The following is a 20,788-nucleotide window of genomic DNA, read 5'->3' on the forward strand; positions in this document are numbered from 1 at the left end:
CTTACCACATACATTCTTGAACTATGAGCAAACATGTAACAGTTTCAGAAAACCTATTCCAACTCCACCCTGATTTAATACTCTACAGTGCTCTCACAAACTGCACATCACAGAGCACAAGAATTATCATTTTATTGTCATTAAAATAGTGACTGTCAAAGAAAACATATGAAAGCCAACTGCTTCATATGCTTGCAAAATAGCCTTATAATCTAAATGTTACCACAATTCAGAGGCATACAAAGGGCTTGTTTATAATACAGCTCCTAAAAATGCTGATTCAAGAACAAAAAGCAGAAGTTGGGTGTGGTCAGCACCCTGTCATTTTGTACAATTTACAGCATACATTTTCAAGAATTATCAAGCCTATTTCCCCTCATACTTCTAGTTTGAAAGGTTTTTCTATTGATTCAATTTTCACTTATGACTATAACTATCTGTATTCCTAATGGACTCTGAAGCACCATTAGGCAATTAGGCAAAGATCAGAACTATATTTTGTGAGGAACATGGCTTAGGAAAGGCAAATTATCCATGAGAGAAATTAGAAGTAAATTGAACCATCCAGATTCACAACTTATTCACCCAGAAAAAGTCTTAGTAAACTACTTGGCCAAATGTAGCTGTGCTCCAATGCAAACCTATACATGTCAACTTAAAAGACCTACTGAGTTAAATGGGGTTTACATCCAAATACACGTGTACCGAATTGTAACTTTCATCATTTGTGAATCTGAAAGTAAAATGGAAATATTCTCTACTTGGTCATTTGCAAGACAATAACATTCATCATACGTTTGTCAGTCACTTACAAACTTGTCATGAAGAAATAACAGAACAGAACTGAGCTCAGGATTTAGAAGGCCAAATACCTCATTTTCCCATGCACTCAGATTGGTCCCAGTGCTGGATTTACGTATAAGCTAAACAAGCTATAGCTTAGAGCCCCACTCTCTTGGGGCCCCCAATAAATTTAAAGGAAAAAACAACCTGGGTGTACATTTCCAATTGTGTTTCAGTCCAACAATTACTTTGAAATGGCCTTGGTTACCTACTAGGTCCATAAATTACCATATAGCATATATGCAACACAAAAAACAGTGACAATTTGTTGTTGACAAAGGACAGCTGGACATATAGGCCCCATTACCTTCAGTAGCTTAGGGCCTCATCAAACCTAAATCCGGCCCTGATTGGTCCTAGTGCTATCAGTGCTTCTATTTCAGCACAGGAGGGAAATCCTTATACAGAACACAGGAATGCCGTGCAAAGAAGTGGAAAGAAATGACAGGGCAGTCAGCTTGCACCATTCTCAAGGTTTCTGCAACACAGCCCTATGCCAGCTAGAAAATGCAAGAAGCTTGCTTCTGGCTTTTAAATGTAATTGGGCAGAGTAGTTTCTCTCAGGTCAACCACACAGGATGCACTCCAACTTAAGCTTCAACAGCTACAGGAGGGGAAAATAGGATTGGTCTAGTCCTCCACAAATAGAAATGCATCAACATAGGCACTTTTAAAGAAACTTTTAATTTTAAATAGGGTATTAAACATTAGCCTCCTACAGAAAAACAATGAAAATATGCATCACATGCTTTTGAAAGCTATAATGCATTACAAGAACTTAAGGAAATCGTTATTACATCTGCTCTTTGTCCACAATTTTAAAATGAGTTATGGATAGTACACCAACACCAGTGAACATTACATTAATATATACACATGGCTCACAGTGTAGTTTGGCATCATTGAGGAAACCTTCACGCATACGTGTATGTTTGTACAAGACTTTACTAGTACATACTTAAGAGAAGTAGAACAGAAACAACTATGCAAATGTAATTGGCAAAGCAAACCTTAGCATTTAACTGAGCCACCAGGAATACAATATTATGTGAAAGCAAAAGCTCACAAATATATGGTACTAGAATCATGTATGTCAAATCTGTTTTTGTCCACATTAAATATTTAAAATATCAATAAAATGTGCTGCAATGCACTACAGAGATTAAATGTTCTTACACAGCTTTATAATGTTTATATAGTTTTATTTACATTCTGCTTTGAACAGAATGTAGATTACTTCTAGCAGAGCAAATGTTTGACAACTGACTTTAGTGTTAATTTAATTATAATATTTAAAGTTTGTTCCTTTAATTCTGATCTTCCCAGTAGTAATTATGAGATCTAGGCATAATAAAATTCTTGAATACAAACTCCAAAAATGACATCATTTTGAGTCTTACATAGAAAAAAAATGTCACTGATAACTAAAGGATTATTTGTGGCATGCATGTAAAATACTAAATACAATAGCCGATTAAAGCTTTAAGATAATAAATATAGAGCAAAAAACTTGCATGTAATATTCTGGTTGTGTATTTAAGACTATACTGAATTAGCAAAACCTGTATGTTCTTTTCATGAAGAATAAAAATTCAGTGCAGGATCAAAGCATGACTGAAGACTGCAATATACAGTAGAACCTCTGGATGCGAACAGGATCCGTTCCGGAGCCCCATCCTGAAATGAACGCAACCCACGTCTGCGGGTCACGATTCGCCGCTTCCGCACATGAACGTGACGTCATTTTGAGCGTCTGCACATGCACAAGCAGCGAAACCCGGAAGTAACGCGCTCTGTTACTTCTGGGTCACTGCGGAGCACAACCCGAAAATGCTCAACCTGAAGCTCCTTCAACCTGAGGTATGAATGTAGAGCCAAGCAAACTAATTACAGCAACATTATGGTCTGTTTTCCAAAAGCAACCCTGCGAAGTTCTCCTGTGTGGTATTTAAACCTCCCTGGTGAGTCTTCCTGAAAGCAATTTTATTTTGTTTTAACCCACAAAAACAGAGAAGGAAAATAAACCACATATATTATATACACCATTGTCAAATGTTTCTTTTAAAGAGTCAGCTTTCAGTACCAATAAAAGAAATCAAACTGTGTTCAAAACAAACAAAATAATCTGTATAAATACAGCCAAAGTCACTGCTTTAACGTATATTGTTAGTTTTACAAGCAGTAAAATGATAGCAGGCCCCATCCTCCGTGAGCTGGTGTCAGTAGGAAGGTAACTCTGGAGGGCAGAGAACAGAAACAGTAGGACAGTAGCTATTTCAAGATCAGTTATAGTAAGAGTTGCAAGAGTTGTACAAATATTGTTTAACTTGGGTCTCTTGTGTGGCATCATAAAGTTTGCAGCAATAAACATTACAAACTATTTAAACACACTCCAGTGAAATACATACGACACTAATAGGTTTTGGGGATGCATTAAGAACTGTCTTCACATACTACAGTGAATAAAGAGATTACAGGACTGCATTATGCCTATTGGGCAAAGATAGTTTCACTCTCAAATCCTAAACCAAGTAGAAGAATCAAAATAACCACTACAGTAGCAACATCCTTGCTCTGGAAGAGGCTGCTGGGGACAGACAAGAGATAGAGGGAAAAGAGAAGGCAGAACAGGGACACACGGGTAGGGGAACATAAATTTTAAGAGGGATGCTAAGCTCCCTAGGGATTCTTCTCTAGCACCAGCCCTTGATGGTGTTTCACAGGTGTGGGCAATTTTTTTCTTTAAAAAGCAACATTCCCTTAGGAAAATCTGTTGGCAGGGATAGTGGTGGGTGGAGCCGGAGACAGAATTTCTAGTCCTATGCAGGTCTATTCAGGACTAAACCCTACTGGGTTTCATGGGATGACTTTCAAATAAGTACTGTATACAGAAAATAATTTCTTTTAGTACAACAAACGCATAGGGCTACAGTTCTAGAAAAAAGTGAAAGTGTGCCACACACACACAATGCAAAAGCCTATGAATTTCTTCTCACACTTTTCCCTGCCAAGCCATACAGTCAGGAAAAAAGTTTTAAAAAACAATTTAGCCAATAGAATACTATTCCTTCCAACTGAATACAGTCCAAATGAGTTTTCTTTTGCAAAACATTCTTTGTGATCAGTGGTCCCACAGCAGAATTCTGAAAGGGAACTATAGCTTTCATAAATCCACCTACCCACTGACCTACATATCTAGCTATCTCTTGCAGTTAGGAGCTCCTTCCTTCTCTCTGGCTGTGGCTTTTTCCATGGCAAAGGTGTTGTTTATAGCTGCTGCAACCCTTTCCTGTTGCTGGCTCCATTTGACAATTTCAACCCCTGTTTGAGCGAATGACTCAGAAAGCTTGTTGACTACAAATGTCAGTTGTTGTTGTTATTATTATTTATTAAATTTCTAGGATTTGGTAACTACAAAGGTCAGTTGCTGCCCACATGCCCATTAAACCATGGTGGCTTCTGACAAGGGAAGCAATCTGGACATTTTCAGACAGTATGTTTGTGCGCTGTGCATGAGACCAAGTGGACTTGGCAAGGCACAATTATAATAGCATTTGTACAACAAGCACCCTATGCTGATGAGTGCTACTAATGTTGGGCATTACATCTGTGCAATTATGTGATGATGAGTGGTGGTGTTGGAGTTTCCAGTGATACTATGGGCACATTTGTAGATGCATCTATACAATATTTTGTTTCTAGAATAGTTTTGGTGCTTTTGACTTTGCAGCTGGTGGCAATTGGAGACTCTATAGGTCCTTTTGCCACTAAAAAAAAAGGTTTTAATTTTAGTAATTACAGCAGTAATTTTAGTAATTACATCAGGATTGGGGGATATTTATTCCCTGGGGTGTCTCATATGACCTACCTTACATTGTGCCATGATCTTTAAAAACATACTTGGTTACTATGAGGACTGTAAAGGCATTCCATTCCCAAAGACTCTGAGAGCATTCTCTCAAGTGTTGTTTATTATTATTTTTAAATTGCAAGGTACAATAATGTGGGTGCCATGGTAAGGACAGGGAGACCCAGCTTTAAACGATGGCTCATCAACAAAGCTACAAGAAATAATTCTCTCCCACTGAACTTGGTGGACAAAATGGGAGAGGGATAACTATGTATATTGGGGGGCACTGATGGATAGGCATACTGGTGCCTGTGGGCACTATGCTGGCAATCCCTGATGCACATCACTCCTGAGCACTTTGGAAAAAAGGTAGAATGTAATTAGTAATTCCTCCACTGCACAGTGGGAATATATGTACCAGAGGCAACAGATAAGCAGGAGCTACCCATGTAACTGTAAAATATAGTCAAGTTTATTCTATATAAGCTTATTCTCTGTAAGGAATACTGCACTGGCAGTGAAAAAAATAATAACTTCAAAGGGTCCATTTATAGTAACCCCTTGTATATAAGAGGGCTACCATGATCAATTACTATTAGGCAAATAGCCAACATCATAGTGAAATCTACTTCAATGAAATGTACTCCATAAATGCTGTTTCATTTTCTGTGTGTGACTGGACTGCATGTCAAGTGAATATGCAGTTTGGGTGCCAAAACAAGCAGCCATTAAAATAACTATATTCTGTCTGTCCACTCTACCCTTTTAATGAGTGTCAAAATATATTTTATCTGCATAGTCAATATAAATTTTAATGCAGAAACCCCCATGCCTGCATTAACAATTTGCATTTTTGATGTGTAAATTCCCTACAATGCATTCACAGGGCAAGCATTCGTATTTTCAAGATTGCACAAGGAGACAAAAAAGAACACTAATTTCTACATCAGAGATTTAAAGGTTTGTGTTAGAGGTTTAAAAATTGCAACACTAAATATGTGCCTGAACCTGTTAAGCAGATTGGAAAAAAATCTACTGAGACAAATGATCTCAACTCCGCAGCTACCTTCAATCACAACAGACTTAAGCAGATTTAAATGTAATAAAAGGATTACAGGAAGGTAGCCTATCTAATCAGAAGACAGCAACATCAGATTTTAAGTTATGATCTTCAAAAAGCATGTAAAGTTTTAAGTACTTAAATAAAAATAAGTGTTCTTGAGCACAATTTCCAATAGTATTTGAGAAGTCAAGTTCTGACAGGAAAGAAACACTTTCCTTTTTATAGCAAGATTTTGAGATGCACGGCAGTGACCCCTAAAAGCAAAATAAGATGAAAGCAAATATATCAGTGAAAACAATAGGGACAGTCAGAGCAATAATGTCTGTTAATGGTGATGAAATAGATGGTATGGCAGCAGTGCAACTTGTGTCTTACTGTTACTGAATGCTGTTCCATTACAAGGTAGATAGAACGTATTTCTACAGCATGCATATACAGTTATCCACTTTATTAATAATTGGGCTTTGAAAAATACCCTTGCGGTTATTTCCACAGTTTTTGTTAGGCCTCCTTGGCAAAACAGCAAGTTGCAGACAATTTAACTTTCGAATGAAGATGTCATGTCCTCAGTGCCAGCTAGCTTTCACTACCTATATACTAAAACTCTTTCATTTTTTTCCTTAATAACCAAAGATACCATCAACCAAATCTACACCCACCTCATTACATTGGGGCTGCATGGATTCTGTGAGGGCAAAGCACTGTAAAACTACCTCGATGATCACACCCTTCTTCTTCTGCAACCCCATTTAGATATGCCAGCTAAGGATAACCCTTCAAGCAGTAGAGGAAGTGGGCTCTCTTCCGCAAAAGCTTATTCTACAATAAATGTGCCCGTCTTCAAAGTGCCACAAGAGTGTCGGGTTTGGGGTTATTGTTTTTTGCTGCAGCAGACTAACTCAGCCACCCGCTCTGGAAGTTCTGAGGACACTGGTTTTTCCCCCTAGTTGCCTCTGCGTGGAAACGGCCAAAAAAAGACAGCAGCAGCAACAACAGCAACAAAAGAGTACTGTATTGTGGCTGGCACCTTAAAGGGTGTGTTTCGGTGCAAAGTGCTCGTGGTCTAAAGCCCCACTTTATCCGGCAGCCTTCCAAGGCGCCACGAGAATCCTTTTTGTTCTCGCCCGAGCACAGCTAACACCCTCTGGAATGTGCAGAGCAAAAGGAGGCGGCGGCGGCGGCGGGGCTGCACGTTGACCCTGGCATGCCCCGCCATCCTCGGCTTGTTTACGCGGAGATCAGCCCCGCTGGTATTAATAGGGCTCCCTCTCGAGTCATTAAAGGAGCGGATTGCAGGCAGAGCTCCGAGGACAGCCCCGGAGGCGCGAAGAGCCAACTATCCCCAGCCGAACTCCCCCCCCCCCCTTGACCGCAGCCAGCGGGCGTCGCGCCCCGCCACGGGACGGATACCCGCCGCCTCCCACAGTCCCGAGCAAGATCGCCAGATGCCAAGCGGCCTCCCCCTCGCTTCTCACAGCGACCCGCCGCCGCCCACTCTGTTGCCGGCGCTTCTCCCGTTGTCCCCTCAGGTCGAGACCAGAGGGCGGCGGCCAGCTCCCTCGCGCTCCTGCCTGCCTTTCCCAAAAACAGAGAGGGGAAAGGGGAGGAGACGAAGAGGGCGGGCGGGCGGGGGTCTGCCTCGAGAAGGAGGGGGGAGCGGTTCAAACCTGCGACCTCGCGAGGAGAAAGGAAGCCCCCCGCACTCCATGCCGACGAGCCGTTAACTGAACTGCCCGCTCCTTCCAACCGTTCCAACGCTCCTTTTCCAACGGAAAAAGAACCAGTCGACGTTCAAATTCTTTTCTTTCCTCTTTTCGTGGCGGGGGCGGGGGACAAGGGAAGAAAGGAAGGAAAGAAAGAAAGAAAGAAAGAGGGGAAACCAAAAGTTCCCTCAGCGCGAGCGAGCGAGCGCCCGCTGCCCAGGCTCACCCGTCGTCCACCCTCAAGCGCCTCTCCGACGCCGCTCACCCCTCGCGGGAGCGATGCCCCGCTTCGCCGCTCAAAACGCTACTCGCTTTGGAGGACCATCAAAAGTGCAGGAAGGAGAAAGAAAGACTGACTGACTAGCTGGCTGCCTTGACGCGGAGGGGGGCACAGAGCACGGCAGATGCCCGCACCGCCCAGCCAATCCGATTTCTGAGTGGCTCGACAAGCAAAACCAATCGCGACGCCGCTGCCATCTACGACGCCAATAGACGCTCTTCGGGAGGGCGGGGAATGCAACAAGTCCCGCCTTTTTAGTCCTTTCCCAAAGGGGTGGCGCAACCCCGCGCCGAAGAGAGCTGAGGTGTGAGATGACAGGCGCGCGGTCCGAGATAAAGCTCGAGGGGCGGGATTTCGTTGGTGCCGTCATCGACTGATTGACAATAAAGACTACAATCGAGTTCCTCGGAGGTCAGAGGAGGTGAAGGTCTCCGTCCTTTCGATCGCCTGCTGTTTGTGCCCGCCGGTCGGGACGCCTATGCAAGTGACGAATCTCATCGGTGCCCTGTCCGCAGCCCCACGTTTCACAGAATAATGAGGCTCAGTTCGGATTACTGGAATACATCGGATAATTCCAGGGACCCAGCAGCAGAAACAATGCCCCCACTTTATACAAATTCGGCACCGCCTAACTCCACGACATGTAGTTTGCCTCTCAGAGAGAGCAATTTGCCAGCCCAGCCACCATTCGATGGGCAAAGAAATGAGCTTTCAACCCCAGTGATCACTACAGCACACTTTCCCAAACAGGTAGCAAAAGGGGTAAATACAATTTCAGATTTCAACATACAGCTATTTGGTGTCACCCCACAGATACAGGCAAGCCTGTAGACTCTTAATCTCAGGGTTGTGGGTTCGAGCTCCATATTTGGTCAAAAGATTCTTGCAATGCAGGGGAGCAGAGTAGATGACCCTCATCCCTTCCATCTCTACAATTCTATGATTCTGTGAAGACATGTTGTCTGAAATGTGTGGGAAAGGCAATCCCCTAGCCTTTCCCAATGTAAATTATATTTCTCAAAGGCTTGTTCTTTCATTTCTGAAATGCAAGAGCTCAGCACTATCATATCAAGTTATCGACTGCACACACCATCCTCATACAATTGTTTTATAACTGCATGCAGATTTAGGGTTGTTGGCACTTTGATAACGAAAGCTATATTGTCCACTCATTCCATTTCAGCTTGATGGCATGAGGGTATCTAGCACATATGACTTGCTCAACATCTGAAACTGTTAAGGTTCAAGAAGACTCGGAATACACTGCGTGTCATTTTAACCATGCCAGCAACTCTCTAGGAAAAATCTGAAGACAAATCATTGAAGGAAAGAGACTGATCAGAGATTTCTTAAATTGACCCTTACTGGTCAATTACAAGCAATCCATTTGTGTTTCTAACATACCCTTCTTCCCAAATATTTTGGGATGGGACACAATGAAACACACACATATATGTATGTGTGTGTGTGTATATGTATGCATCTTTTGCCAAAATACAAATGCACACAGGGCAGAAATTATAGAAACTAGGATAGCAAATAACAAATCCACAGAAAACCAAATACAGAGTGCCTGGGTTAAGAGTTATGTTTCAGGCTGCTGGGGGAAGCCTAACAGTGTAGATGTAAAACCAGTTGGAATAGGGTGGTATTCTACAATTGGGGTACCATGGCAGAGAAGACCCTTTCACTGGTTACTGCACAACAGATGCCATTCCCATAAGGAGCCACTAACAAGCCTTCCTCATTATCTTAACTCAAGAGGCTGGTTGGTATGGAAGAAGGTCTCTAAGTATCTATAGATGCAAGCTATTTCTAGCTTTATAAGCCATCGCAAACACCTAGTGGGACACTGGCAGCCAATGCAGCACTTTCAGGACTGTCTTGATAATTGAATCCACTCAGTAACTGAGTAGCTGCATTCTGCACAAGTTGTGGCTCCTGGACCCTCTTTGCCATAATATTCATAGTAATCAAACTGTCTCATTAATCAATTCAGATTACCAGCACGTCAATCACTGCCCAGGAACAGCTGTAGCTGATCAACCGGTAGCTGGCAGAAGATGTTTCTAGCCACCAAAGCCACCTGGACCTTCAGTGGCAATGACGGATCAAGGCAAACCTCCAAGAAGCCACACAAGTCATGCAGTAGTTACAATGTCGCACCAGGGCTGCAGAAACCCAGGTTCAAATTCACACTCAGCCATCAAGCTTGCTGGTGACCTTGTGCCTGTCACCATCCCTCAGCCTTACCCTAACCCAAGAACCTAAGAAGAACCCTATTGGGTCAGCCTATCTAGTTCTCCTGTTATCATGGAGGCAAACCAGATCCCTCTGACATTCCACTGTTCTTTGGCAATACTTGTTCTTCTATATGCTTGGCAATTTATATATTTAATTATGGTTCCAACCAGTTTCCCCAGAACACTTGTTAATGTAAGTAGCCTGTGGTTTCCTGAATTCTCACCCCTCTCCCAGATCTCTTTTGAAGATTTGTGTTACATTGACCACTTTCTAATATTCAAGTATGGATGTCAATCTCATATTAGTTAGAAGATTGAAAATTTTACATCTGAGTTATTTAAGAACTGTTGGGTAGATACCATCTAGAACTGGTGAATTGTTAGTTTTGAGTTATCAATAAGGCATCTCTCATAACCACTATTCGCCTAAGTCTTTCAGATTTCCTTCCAGATACATCAGTTCAGGCACAGGCTTCTGCCCTGTTTTCCACAATGAAAACAAATGCAAATAATTTCATTTCTCTGCAATCTCATTTTCTTCCTTTAGCACACTTTTAATTATACTGCCATCCAACTGCCTCTGCTGCTGGGCTCCTACTAATACAGTGGTACCTCGGGTTACGTACTTAATTCGTTCCGGAGGTTCGTTCTTAACCTGAAACTGTTCTTAACCTGAAGCACCACTTTAGCTAATGGGGCCTCCTGCTGCTGCCGCAACGCCGGAGCACGATTTCTGTTCTCATCCTGAAGCAAAGTTCTTAACCCAAGGTACTATTTCTGGGTTAGCGGAGTCTGTAACCTGAAGCGTATGTAACCCGAGGTACCACTGTAATATATTTAAAGGATTGTTATTGTTGGTCGTAATGTTTTCATCCATATGTTCTCTGAGCCCTTTTTTGAATTCCTTATTATCTGCTTGCCTTCCCTTGCCAAAGTTGTGTTCCTTTTCGTTCTCATTTGGGATCACTTTAAAAGGTGTTCTGCCAACTTTTTGATTTTAAGAGCCAACAGTTTCCACTCTATGCTTCCTTGAGTTCCTTGGAAGAAAGGTAAGATATAAATGCAATAAAATAAACAGCAACTAACATGCACATGTCAGGAAGCCGGTAATTGGACAGGCATTTGGCTCCCATAATATATGCAAAGTGCCTTAAGAGAAAGCAAGAGGAGGAAGTTCAGTTGGCAGTACTAATTCTTATTCCAGGTTTGGGACCAGACCAATGGTAAATGGACAGAAGAGAACCACTTTACCTCACAAGGTATTAAGAAAACAAGTTGCAGAGGAACTGGAAAGGGATTTCATGCTCATTTAAGATTTCAGCTACAAGCACAAACATAATATGCAAATCATGATGTGCTAATTAATAGCTTGCTTCCAGTACCCTTTGTCCTTCTTAACAACTTCCATCCCAGGTGAGGCCCTGGTATCTTCCCTTCAATATTGCAGATATTATCTAAATTATACCATTCATTAATTCTAGCACTTATGAGTGCCTTTGCGCCCCCAAACTCTGTAACCCCAGAGCTGTAACAATATGTAGAACATGGCTGTAAGAGTACTTAAAAGTTGAATTGAAAGCATATAATTGTTCAGTAGCAATGGTGTTTATTGCTGAACACTCTTAGGATCATCTTGTTCCTAGCAATGGAAACCGTGCCAGACTTTTGAATGTTTACTAAAAAAAAAAAAAATTAACAGGAAAGTCATGTGATTAATCATCCTTCCTTTGATCTTTTTGTATGCTTGGTTTTGGCCACTCAGGGGCCCTCCCCCTACCAGCTGACAGTTGTATGTATGAAATCTCTTCTTAGGATCTTTCAAAATGGGGAAAAAAATAGATGATTATAGGCTTACTAAATCAATCATCAAGAAGAACCATCTGGCATCTCCCATCATGGATTTCTTTAACACATAATGATAGTGATTTTGGTTTTTCATACAAAAAAACCCCCTGAAAGGTGGGTGGCCTTTAAAAAACAAAAGTCAATTTTTAATTTAAATCTTTTGGTACAATATGAACTTTTAAAAACTTGTCATATATTATAACCAAGGGTATATTAACCCAAAAGAGTTTTTATATAACTGATCTTACACAAAAATGCCCTAAAGATTTAAAAGATTATTCATTAATTTTCTACATGCACCTATCTTGCAGTAGGGAGGATTAGCAAGGATTGGATGAGTCATTACTGGTTCAATTTAATATATGACACAGGAGCAGAAAAGTTGCAACTTGCCTGTAACTTTTCTCCTGACCTGGGTGTCTCCTTGTTGGAACTCATTTCTCTCTCTCTCTCTCTCTCTCCCCCTCTCTCCCTCTCTCCCTCTCTCCCTCTCTCCCTCCCTACCCCCCTCTCTCACACACACACACAAACACACACACACACACACACACACAGAGAGAGAGAGAGAGAGAGAGAGAGAGAGAGAGAGAGAAATTAAGGGGAATTATTCATTTTCCATAGAATACATGTAATGTGCATTTTTTTGCAAAAAAACCAAAACCATACACATTTCTACTGCCAGTTTTCTGTAGTTTATTTTTTAAACATTCATTACTCACCTCTCCTTATCTATACAGCAGTTTATCATCTTACAACAGCCTCCATAGAATTTCAGTACAGTATCTAAAGGTGCAAACTTTCATAAACTTCTGCTTAACTAACGTTTTTATTTGGCAATAAAGGTTTCAATGCAACAGTTTAGTGTTAGTGTATGCACTACTGGATAATTATGTAATATAGTCTTGCTCTTGCTTATTTAATTTTCCAGCCATAACAGCTGGGGCTTTTCAACACAGGATACAAAAAACTTCAGTGCTTTTCCATCGCAAAAAGAACCAGACCTTCATAGTGAATAATTTCAGAAGCCAGCCAGGGTCAAGAAGTACAGGGTTATATTTAATGAAAGTACACTGGGAAAGAGATAATTTTGGAACACATCTAGCAGATTTCTCTGCTCCCTCTTTTCTTTGTCGTGCAAAGAGAATGCCATCAATTTTAAAGTACTGCTGATGAACTACCTTCTAAGCAACAGAAAAATCCGGCTCAGACTATACTATACTGCTATACGCAAAACAAGCCAAAGAATAAAAATTACATTTATCCTTTCCCCTTGCACTATTTCCCTAATTTAATATCCCTCCTCCAAGATGCTGTTAACGCCCTCAGGCAGTTGGCAGTGCTTCAACCAGGTCCACGATGGACCCTTTCAAGCACTCTTTACTCAGTGTCAAGCCACCATTTAAATTTCTAATAATGTTCTCTGGTTCCCCCCAACCCCTCTGAGAGTCTGGGGTGATTAAGAAATGAAGTACTAGGAACCAGTGCACCAACTGGTACTTCCTATCATGCTCAGCAGATATCTCCTCAAAAACCTTGGGACGGCTTTTCCTCTTCAATTCCTGGCTTTTCCTGTGTTGAACAATGATCCCTTAAACACAGTCACATTTTATTCAACACCCACCCTACCTTCCAAACAGAGGATAGAAGAATATAATAGGCATGCCCATGCCATTTCGTGGTGGTATCTCTTTGTGCTTTTAAACATGGCAGCCATTTTCTGTTATGCCATGCCCCCAGGGCAGCCATTTTGTGGCTGGCACCCCTGGCAGACCCTCCAAGTGTCCCTATTTTCCATGATTTACAGAAGCCATACCGATTTCTGATTTGACCCTGGAATGTCCCGCTTTTCCTTAGACGTCCCTGTTTTTCATCACAGAAATGCCTTAAAAGTATGTTTTAAGGCATTTTGCAGCCTGCTCTGCTAGGAGCAGGTTTGGGGAATCAAGATGGAGCTGTTTGTTTTGTTTTTGTGAGGCATCTGATCAAGGCCTGTATTTTAAAATGAGCTTAAAGATATATTTGCAAATGTTTGTATGTTTCATGCCAGGCAGAAACCAGCTGGCTAAGTACTTTGGCAGTTGTTTATCTTCCTGCTCTCCTGAACAAGGGCCCCCCTGATTTATAGCAGAAGCAGGAGACAAGTTTCTCAAAGTTGTAAAAGGGAATTACAGGATGGGAGCAAATGTTACACTGACCCTACATATTACAGAATACAATCAAGCTGCAAAAACACTAAGAGTTGGTAAATAGTAATATTTATTGTTTAACAGAAAATAATACCATGTGCCTCCCATCAGACTCTAGCCATATTTTCCTAAGGTTTAAGGTATACTGAGAGAGTTAAAGGGCAATAAATTTTGGGAAGAGCTAATGGGAAAAGCAGCTGGCTGGGAAAGGGGGGTGTAAACTGAAGAGGCTTCTTTTGAAGCTGTTTTTTACTGAGTTCCTTTTTACTTTGCAAAGGCCTTTTCTTCTAAAAAGCTATCTATGTTATGTATGAGATTTGTTGGCTTAATGTAATTAGGCAAAGGATTTAGAAAGTAAGAAATGTTAGATTCTTATGTTAGATTCTTATTTCATTGATGGTGTGTGAGAATGTGAACCCAAGATCTCTGTTTAGATAGAATTTAATACCACGAGCCATTTGTTTTAGCCATTTGTTTTGGAATGCAGGGGCAACAGGGGCAAATGGTGATCTGGTATTTAAGGTGCCTTGTCGAGGCAAATGTAAGATATATGGCTACTTGTCTGCCATTTATGGATAGAAGGAAATATAGCTCTTTGTCTCCCATAAAAGGTAATAGGAAATGGGTGTATCTTTTATGATTAGTTCTAGCAAACAGCCAATAGGAATTTCAACCAGGCTGATTGGACAGAGGCAGCCAAAGGAGGAGCAAGGGGGCTGGGTTGAGGAAATATAAGTGCTGGCCATCAGGGCTGGAGGGGGCAGAGCTTTGGTAACCATATACCACTGTGCCTATCATTTATTTGTCTGACAAATAAATTATTATTTTAATTTCTCTATTGCTGCGTTGAATATTTCATTCCAGCTAAGCGTTAACCACAAGCAGGGTGCTACATTTGCAACATTTATTACAAAGTGTTTTGATTAATTCAGGGACAACATTTTTCAATGCATATATTTTCCTGGTAGTTGATTTTCTGTTAATTAAAACTTCTGTAGTATAGTAATTACCTTTTAAAAAAATATATAGCAGTAAGGCCCAATGTGATAAACAATTTGCTAATTATTTGTTTAAGTAAAACAGTTGGTAGCTAGACCCCTGCTATCATATATATATAGAAACTCTTTTAAATTTCACTTTCATCTTCAAACTGTTCCTCTTCCTGTGTTACTGAGCTGCAAATTTGGATCCAGCAAACTAGACTCATTGGGAAGACCTTCCAGTCCCTTCTCACAACTCAAGAAACCTACCAGCATTATTTGCCATCCACAAGTTGAGAGCTTACACAGGAAATTAAAGCGAAGTTATCCTCTGGATATTACTGACAAATTAAAAATTAACAGATCACTAGTTCCAGGTGATAGCCACCTGAGAGTTATCAAGCAACTTCAAAGACCTTTGAACAAAAATATGTAAAAAAAAAAGAACAGAATTCAAATAAACAATCTGAAAATCAACAAAAAGAAAACACAAGGATCCAGGAACCAGCAGGGCAAAGCCAAAAATTCAACATGTCAAAGCGTAATGGTGATCCCTCAGTGATTAAGTGAGTTCAAAAACTTAAGTGAGCTAGGGAAAGTCTGCAAGCAGGGCATGAACCCAAACAGCAAGTGCTTCGGAGTCAGTCAGAGACATAGGCTGCATAGACACCATACAGTTAAAACACACGGGGAGGTTTTCAACTATTTTTTTTACTCAAAGTAGACCCACTGAAATCAATTAACACCACTAAATTAGTTCCACTAATTTCAAAGGATTTACTCCAAGTAAAGGCAACTGAATGCCATTCGTGACTTCCCCTAAAGAATCCTGGGAACTAAAGTTTGTTAAGGATGCTGGGAATTGTAGCTCTGTGAGGGGAAAACTACAGTTCCTGGAATCCTTGAGGGGAAATAATGTGCTTTAAATGTGTGGTGTACATATCTGGTACACAGCCTTGGCCGGCCACAGTTAAAAGCAAATCAGAGGTGCTTACTGTAATATATGATACGTCCATCTATGCTTATGAGGGTTAATTCAGATTTCCAGAAGAGGGGCAATGTTTACTTTACAGTATTCCACTAGCCAACAATGCTGATTAAAATATCAATGGATTTAGTATTCCAGAAAAGGAAAGCAGTTCAACCAGTTCCTTCCAAAGCATTTACAAGTATTTTAAGGTTAGCTGGACAATAGATGGAAAGGGTTGGAAGATCTAGTTTCTTCTTGTAGTTTCAGTCCACTGTTAAGCTGTTTTTCTGGCTGTGAAAATGGATTTTTGCCCTTTTAAAAACAGCTGGCAACGAGAGCTGGTGTAGCATAGGGACTAAGGCTGCAATCCTAAACATGTGTACCTAGGAGTAAGTCTCATAAACAGAGAGGAACGTACTTCTGAGTAAACATGCATAGTACTGTGTTGTAAGTTCTATGCATGCTTCCATAATATGCATGCTTTTTGGGGGGGGGAGCAATTTTTTTAGATTTGCCCAAAGTTGTTGAGCTTTTGTGCAAAATAACCCCCTCATAGGTTGCCATATCTCCCCCATATTCCGACATAGGGAGCCATATATTCATACAGCAGTTTATTGTGGACTCATCTTGCTGCTCACACATGCAATATTGTGTAATAGTGTCCACATGACACACTCCTCATTCCGTGGTTTTATACAACGCTTCCTAGTTTGTCAAGCCATCATTTTACCTGATGTCCAGATCAGCAAACCATGGTTTGAATGATACATCCAAAGCAGGATTGTACCACACATTTTATTTTACTGCAAATATTTATAGACTACCCATCACTTTCTAAATTCCAAGGCAATTCACAACTGAATCACATACCCACCAACCCAGCAAAACACAGTACAATAAAAGCAGCAAAACACTACAATATAAAAAGAAAGATCAAAACAAGCAGCACATATCATGGCTAGTTTACAGAAAACATGTCATCAAAGCTTATGGAAAAATTATCATAACAAATACTGAGAACTTTAACATCATGCCAGTGATGTAGTATACTGTATATGGTTTGTGTGTTGGACTAGGACCTGGGCTATCAGGGTTTAAATCCCCAGTCATTTATGAAACTGACCAAAGACCTTGGGCCAATCACTATATTTCAGCCTAACCTACTTTACAGGGTTGTTGTGAGGATAAAATGGGGAAGGGGAGACTCACTTGTGCCACCTTGAGCTCCTTGGAGGACAGGTAGTTTATTTATTTATTATTACATTTATATCCTAACAGTTAGCTTGCATATATTTCTAATTGGTTTACATTGGCAGGTCTCATGGGATGTCACAATGCCACTTATGTTGCCAGCTATTTAAAACATGCTTATATGTTTATACTGTATTAGTTCACTGAACATAACAAGACAGACAAACAAAAATCCTGAAATAACAATCAGCCTGGATGTTTGCCAAATTCTGCTTTGCAAAACTTCAAATTTATGATCAAGTCAAATCTGGCAGGGTAATTTAAACAACACTTTAAAAAAACACACCCCAAAAACCAAACCTATGCCAGAATCTTATATAATTAAAGGATAATGTTTGCAACACTAGAGAACAGAAACAATAGCTGTCCTCAGATTAATGGAATGTTGTAGGAAATCTGCTGCAAGGCATCTGATACTAGCAAAGTCTATTTATTCCAGTGCTATAAATGTTACTGTTCTAATATTATATGGCAAGTGAAAAAACACACCATGAAACTGAATATAAGAGTGTCAAAGCGTTGCCCAAAAGCAAATACTTTTACAAAGCTGGGTCAACAACAGGAAGAAATAGTTGTATAAAGGAAGACACAGGTACAGGACATCTAGCTTCAAAAGCAAAGATTATACCAGGCATTTTTTAATGGAATATGGCAGAACTTTATTGCATGCACAAATACTACAGGCAGGCAGCAAGTGCTTGCACGACCATCTTTTTGGAATTCACAATACATAGTAAATGGTAAATGTCCCTTAACTTGAACCTGAGAACTACCTATTATGTTTCCTGCAATAGATGAGCAGGGTGTGGCATAGAAACTGGTACTTTGCCAAAATGTATACAGACAACTCCCAATTTATCCGTGGGTTACGTTCCAAGACACTGCACGTTTAAGTGAAATTGCGTATATTTGAAACACCATTGAAAAAGCCTGCAAACACCCATCTTTAGTTGCTGTTTACAGTTGTGTTTCTTTTTTGTTGACTGTAACCAGTGGTTTTCTTCTAGAAAAAAAGGTGCCGATACTGCGTACCCTTGAGTACGGGGGGGGGGGGGGAGCACTACCATTTTTTTATTCAACAAAAAACCTATGGTGATATCTGCAGATTGGTTGGGGTCCCTGTGAGCTAGAGGAGAAATAGAGACTGACTCATATGTGCTCCTTTTGGATAACCCAGTACTGCAGTGCAGGGTTGGCCAAAAACATAGCAGGAATGCCATGTTTTAGTTGGGTGGCATCCTTGCTTCCCACTCCCTGTTTAGAAGGTTTTGCAAGAAGCAGCACTTTGCATATCCTACTCGGCGCAAAGAATGGGCAGAGAACGTCAGGGAAAATGGAAGCGGGAAACAAGCAATCTACAGGCAATCACTTGGCCACTTCCAACTTAGGTAGAAAATTTCACTTATGGTGTTGCATATACATGATAGCACCGGAGGCATGTTAGTATTGTTGCATGAGATGTTTGGCAATTCTGTTTCTTTCAGATGAGGGAGGGAGTGTTTGTGGAGGGAAGAGCTGGACTTTATAATGCAATGGACCAAGTCAGGTATGTTCACACTTGTCTTAGTGTCCCAGATTTTTTATGCAGGGCTTATCCAGATAAGCTTGTTATTTATTGAGCATTCATCCTGATTTGCTTGCACAAAACTTACACAGAGGTTAGATTATATCTGGTCTTTGTTGAGCATTTGTTGAGATTTATTTATGGCCAGGTTATGCAACAATGAGTGTTCATCCTGATTCACTAGCAGAGTGTTTATATGGCTTCCTGTTCAGCATTTGTTCATTCTACACTTTTCAGTGTGTTTCCAGGCCACTTTAAAGTGGATTTGCTGTACCAGGGTGGCAGTGATTTAATCCACTTTTAACTGTGCAAACGTACAGTTCCCAGTATGTGCCCAGATCCCTCTCATAAAATAGTGACAGTCTGAAGCCCTCACTTTGCTGTGTGTTTGTTTAGACTCCTGGTTTTTTTACTTCTTTCTATCTCCCTCCTAATTTACCTGAACAGGGCATTTTATATTTTTCCATTCGCCACCAGAAGTATCCAGTAAGCCACCCTAAATATTACAGAGGAGAAAATTATATGCACGCTTGTGACAGCAGCGCATTTAATGCAACACATAGTTCTAACCTAAGATGTGCAACTAACACTTTAAAGGCACAGGATTATTCCATTCTGTCGTTTTCATGCTTAAGAATAAATTAATACATCTCTTACCTGCATGAGAATTACACAAAATTCATTCCTGTTCCAGTCTGACTCTTGAATTGTTGATTTTCCAGATCCTCCTGTGTTTTCGAAACATAATGAGAAAGAACTGCACCTGAAAGGAAATAAAGAATTCATTTGTTGAATAAAAAGACAGACAATGTTTACCAAAACCAGGCATGGGGAACTCCCATAGGCCTAATCTGGCCGATTCCTTGGCCTCTGGCCTGTCCCTCAGTCCTTGCCAAAGCCACACACACCCAGCCACACCCTTCCCGGTCCTCTGATGATGTGCACAGAACAGCTGAGCAGGCGGGAGGGCCTGACCTTCACCCCTTGCGGTGTGTTGGGTGAGAAAGTTTAACCCTCTACACCCAGTGTACCACAAGAGAGAAGAAAGCCACAAAACCCCTTCATCCTCAGTTGATCCCCACAAAACACTAGGAAGCAGGAGCAGAATTCAAAAGTTGCTTACATTCTGCCTTTCTGTTTTGCCTTACGCTGAAAATGGTTAACAAAGATATAAATAATTGTCAGCTCTGCTTCTGGTCCCACTTCTGGTTCCAGGAACGCTCAGAACCCCCGGTGGTCTCTTGTACTCAGAGCACCCTCTGGTGGGGAACTGACTCAAAGAGCTCAATTGTCACAGCACTCCACTTTGCTTCGGTTTTTATGCACCGTATTCTGTCCTGCCTTCTTACTCAGTTCTTACCCTGGCTCTTTTGGTACTGTGTCCTCTCCTGCCTGCTTTTCCACCTCTCTCTCTGGCTCACCACTAGGGATGACAACCCTAGACTCTTTCTCCTCTTCTTGCCCCTGCTGAGGCAGCCCAGATTCCTTTTGCAGCTCACCTCTTTTCCCTTACTTTCTCCTCCCTGTATAAATCTCTCCCCTTAGTCTCTGAAACACTCTGGCATCCTTTGTATTTCTCCTTGGTAGCTCCATTATCCCTCCTCCTCCTCCTCCTCCTTCCTGCTGGGACCCAGCAAGAATGCTCTCAGATGCTAACCTTTCATCTCCCGAAGCTTCCTTATCTGTCAACATGTTGCATCAAGTGGGGAGTGCCAGCATCTATCACAACAACTTGTACATAACACCAAGTAATAAAACAGGTGTAATGATTAAAACAAGCAGTGTAATGTCAGCAATAAAATCAACTAAAAGCGCAAAGAGAAAACAGGGCAGCATTGGGAGCCCCTGCAAAAATGCCTTCCAGAACACAAGCATTTCTTCAGACTGTTGGAAGGCAAGGAGCAAGAGAACAGACATGCTTCTGAAACCTAGCGGTGATATAAAAACCCAGACATATAAAAACCCTGTCTGGGCAAACTCATCTTAAACTCAAATGTTCAGGAAACAGAA

The 20,788-nt window shown here is 41.1% G+C and overlaps 1 protein-coding gene and 2 long non-coding RNA genes across 17 annotated transcripts in view; 2 read left to right on the forward strand and 1 right to left on the reverse strand.

Moving 5' to 3' along the window:
• The window catches only part of LOC309325728, a 46,350-nt gene extending 43,469 nt beyond the window's left edge, over positions 1–2,881 (forward strand). For both annotated transcript variants that reach the window (XR_014149909.1, XR_014149910.1), the window contains one exon: positions 2,427–2,881. This is a non-coding gene — a long non-coding RNA (uncharacterized lncRNA). The remainder of the gene's footprint in view (positions 1–2,426) is intronic.
• Positions 1–19,519, reverse strand: part of HYCC1 (hyccin PI4KA lipid kinase complex subunit 1) — a 46,685-nt gene extending 27,166 nt beyond the window's left edge. For 8 of the 14 annotated variants that reach the window (XR_014161531.1, XR_014161532.1, XR_014161533.1 and 5 more), the window contains exon 1: positions 7,686–7,814. The gene's annotated coding sequence lies outside the window, so the exon portion shown is untranslated. Of the gene's footprint in view, positions 1–609; positions 725–6,415; positions 7,094–7,423; positions 7,556–7,685; positions 8,520–19,435 lie in introns of those variants that run through there. The other 6 variants (XM_081882200.1, XM_081882197.1, XM_081882196.1 and 3 more) reach the window with 6 other exon arrangements.
• LOC309325809 lies at positions 15,157–19,429 on the forward strand. The gene is made up of 3 exons (XR_014150030.1): positions 15,157–15,980; positions 17,135–17,202; positions 18,699–19,429. It is a non-coding gene; the product is annotated as an uncharacterized lncRNA (long non-coding RNA).
• Positions 19,520–20,788: the final 1,269 nt, after the last annotated feature.

The sequence above is a fragment of the Podarcis erhardii genome, assembly GCF_964252035.2.
Source record: "Podarcis erhardii genome assembly, chromosome: 12".
In the NCBI taxonomy this organism is placed as follows: Eukaryota; Metazoa; Chordata; class Lepidosauria; order Squamata; family Lacertidae; genus Podarcis; species Podarcis erhardii.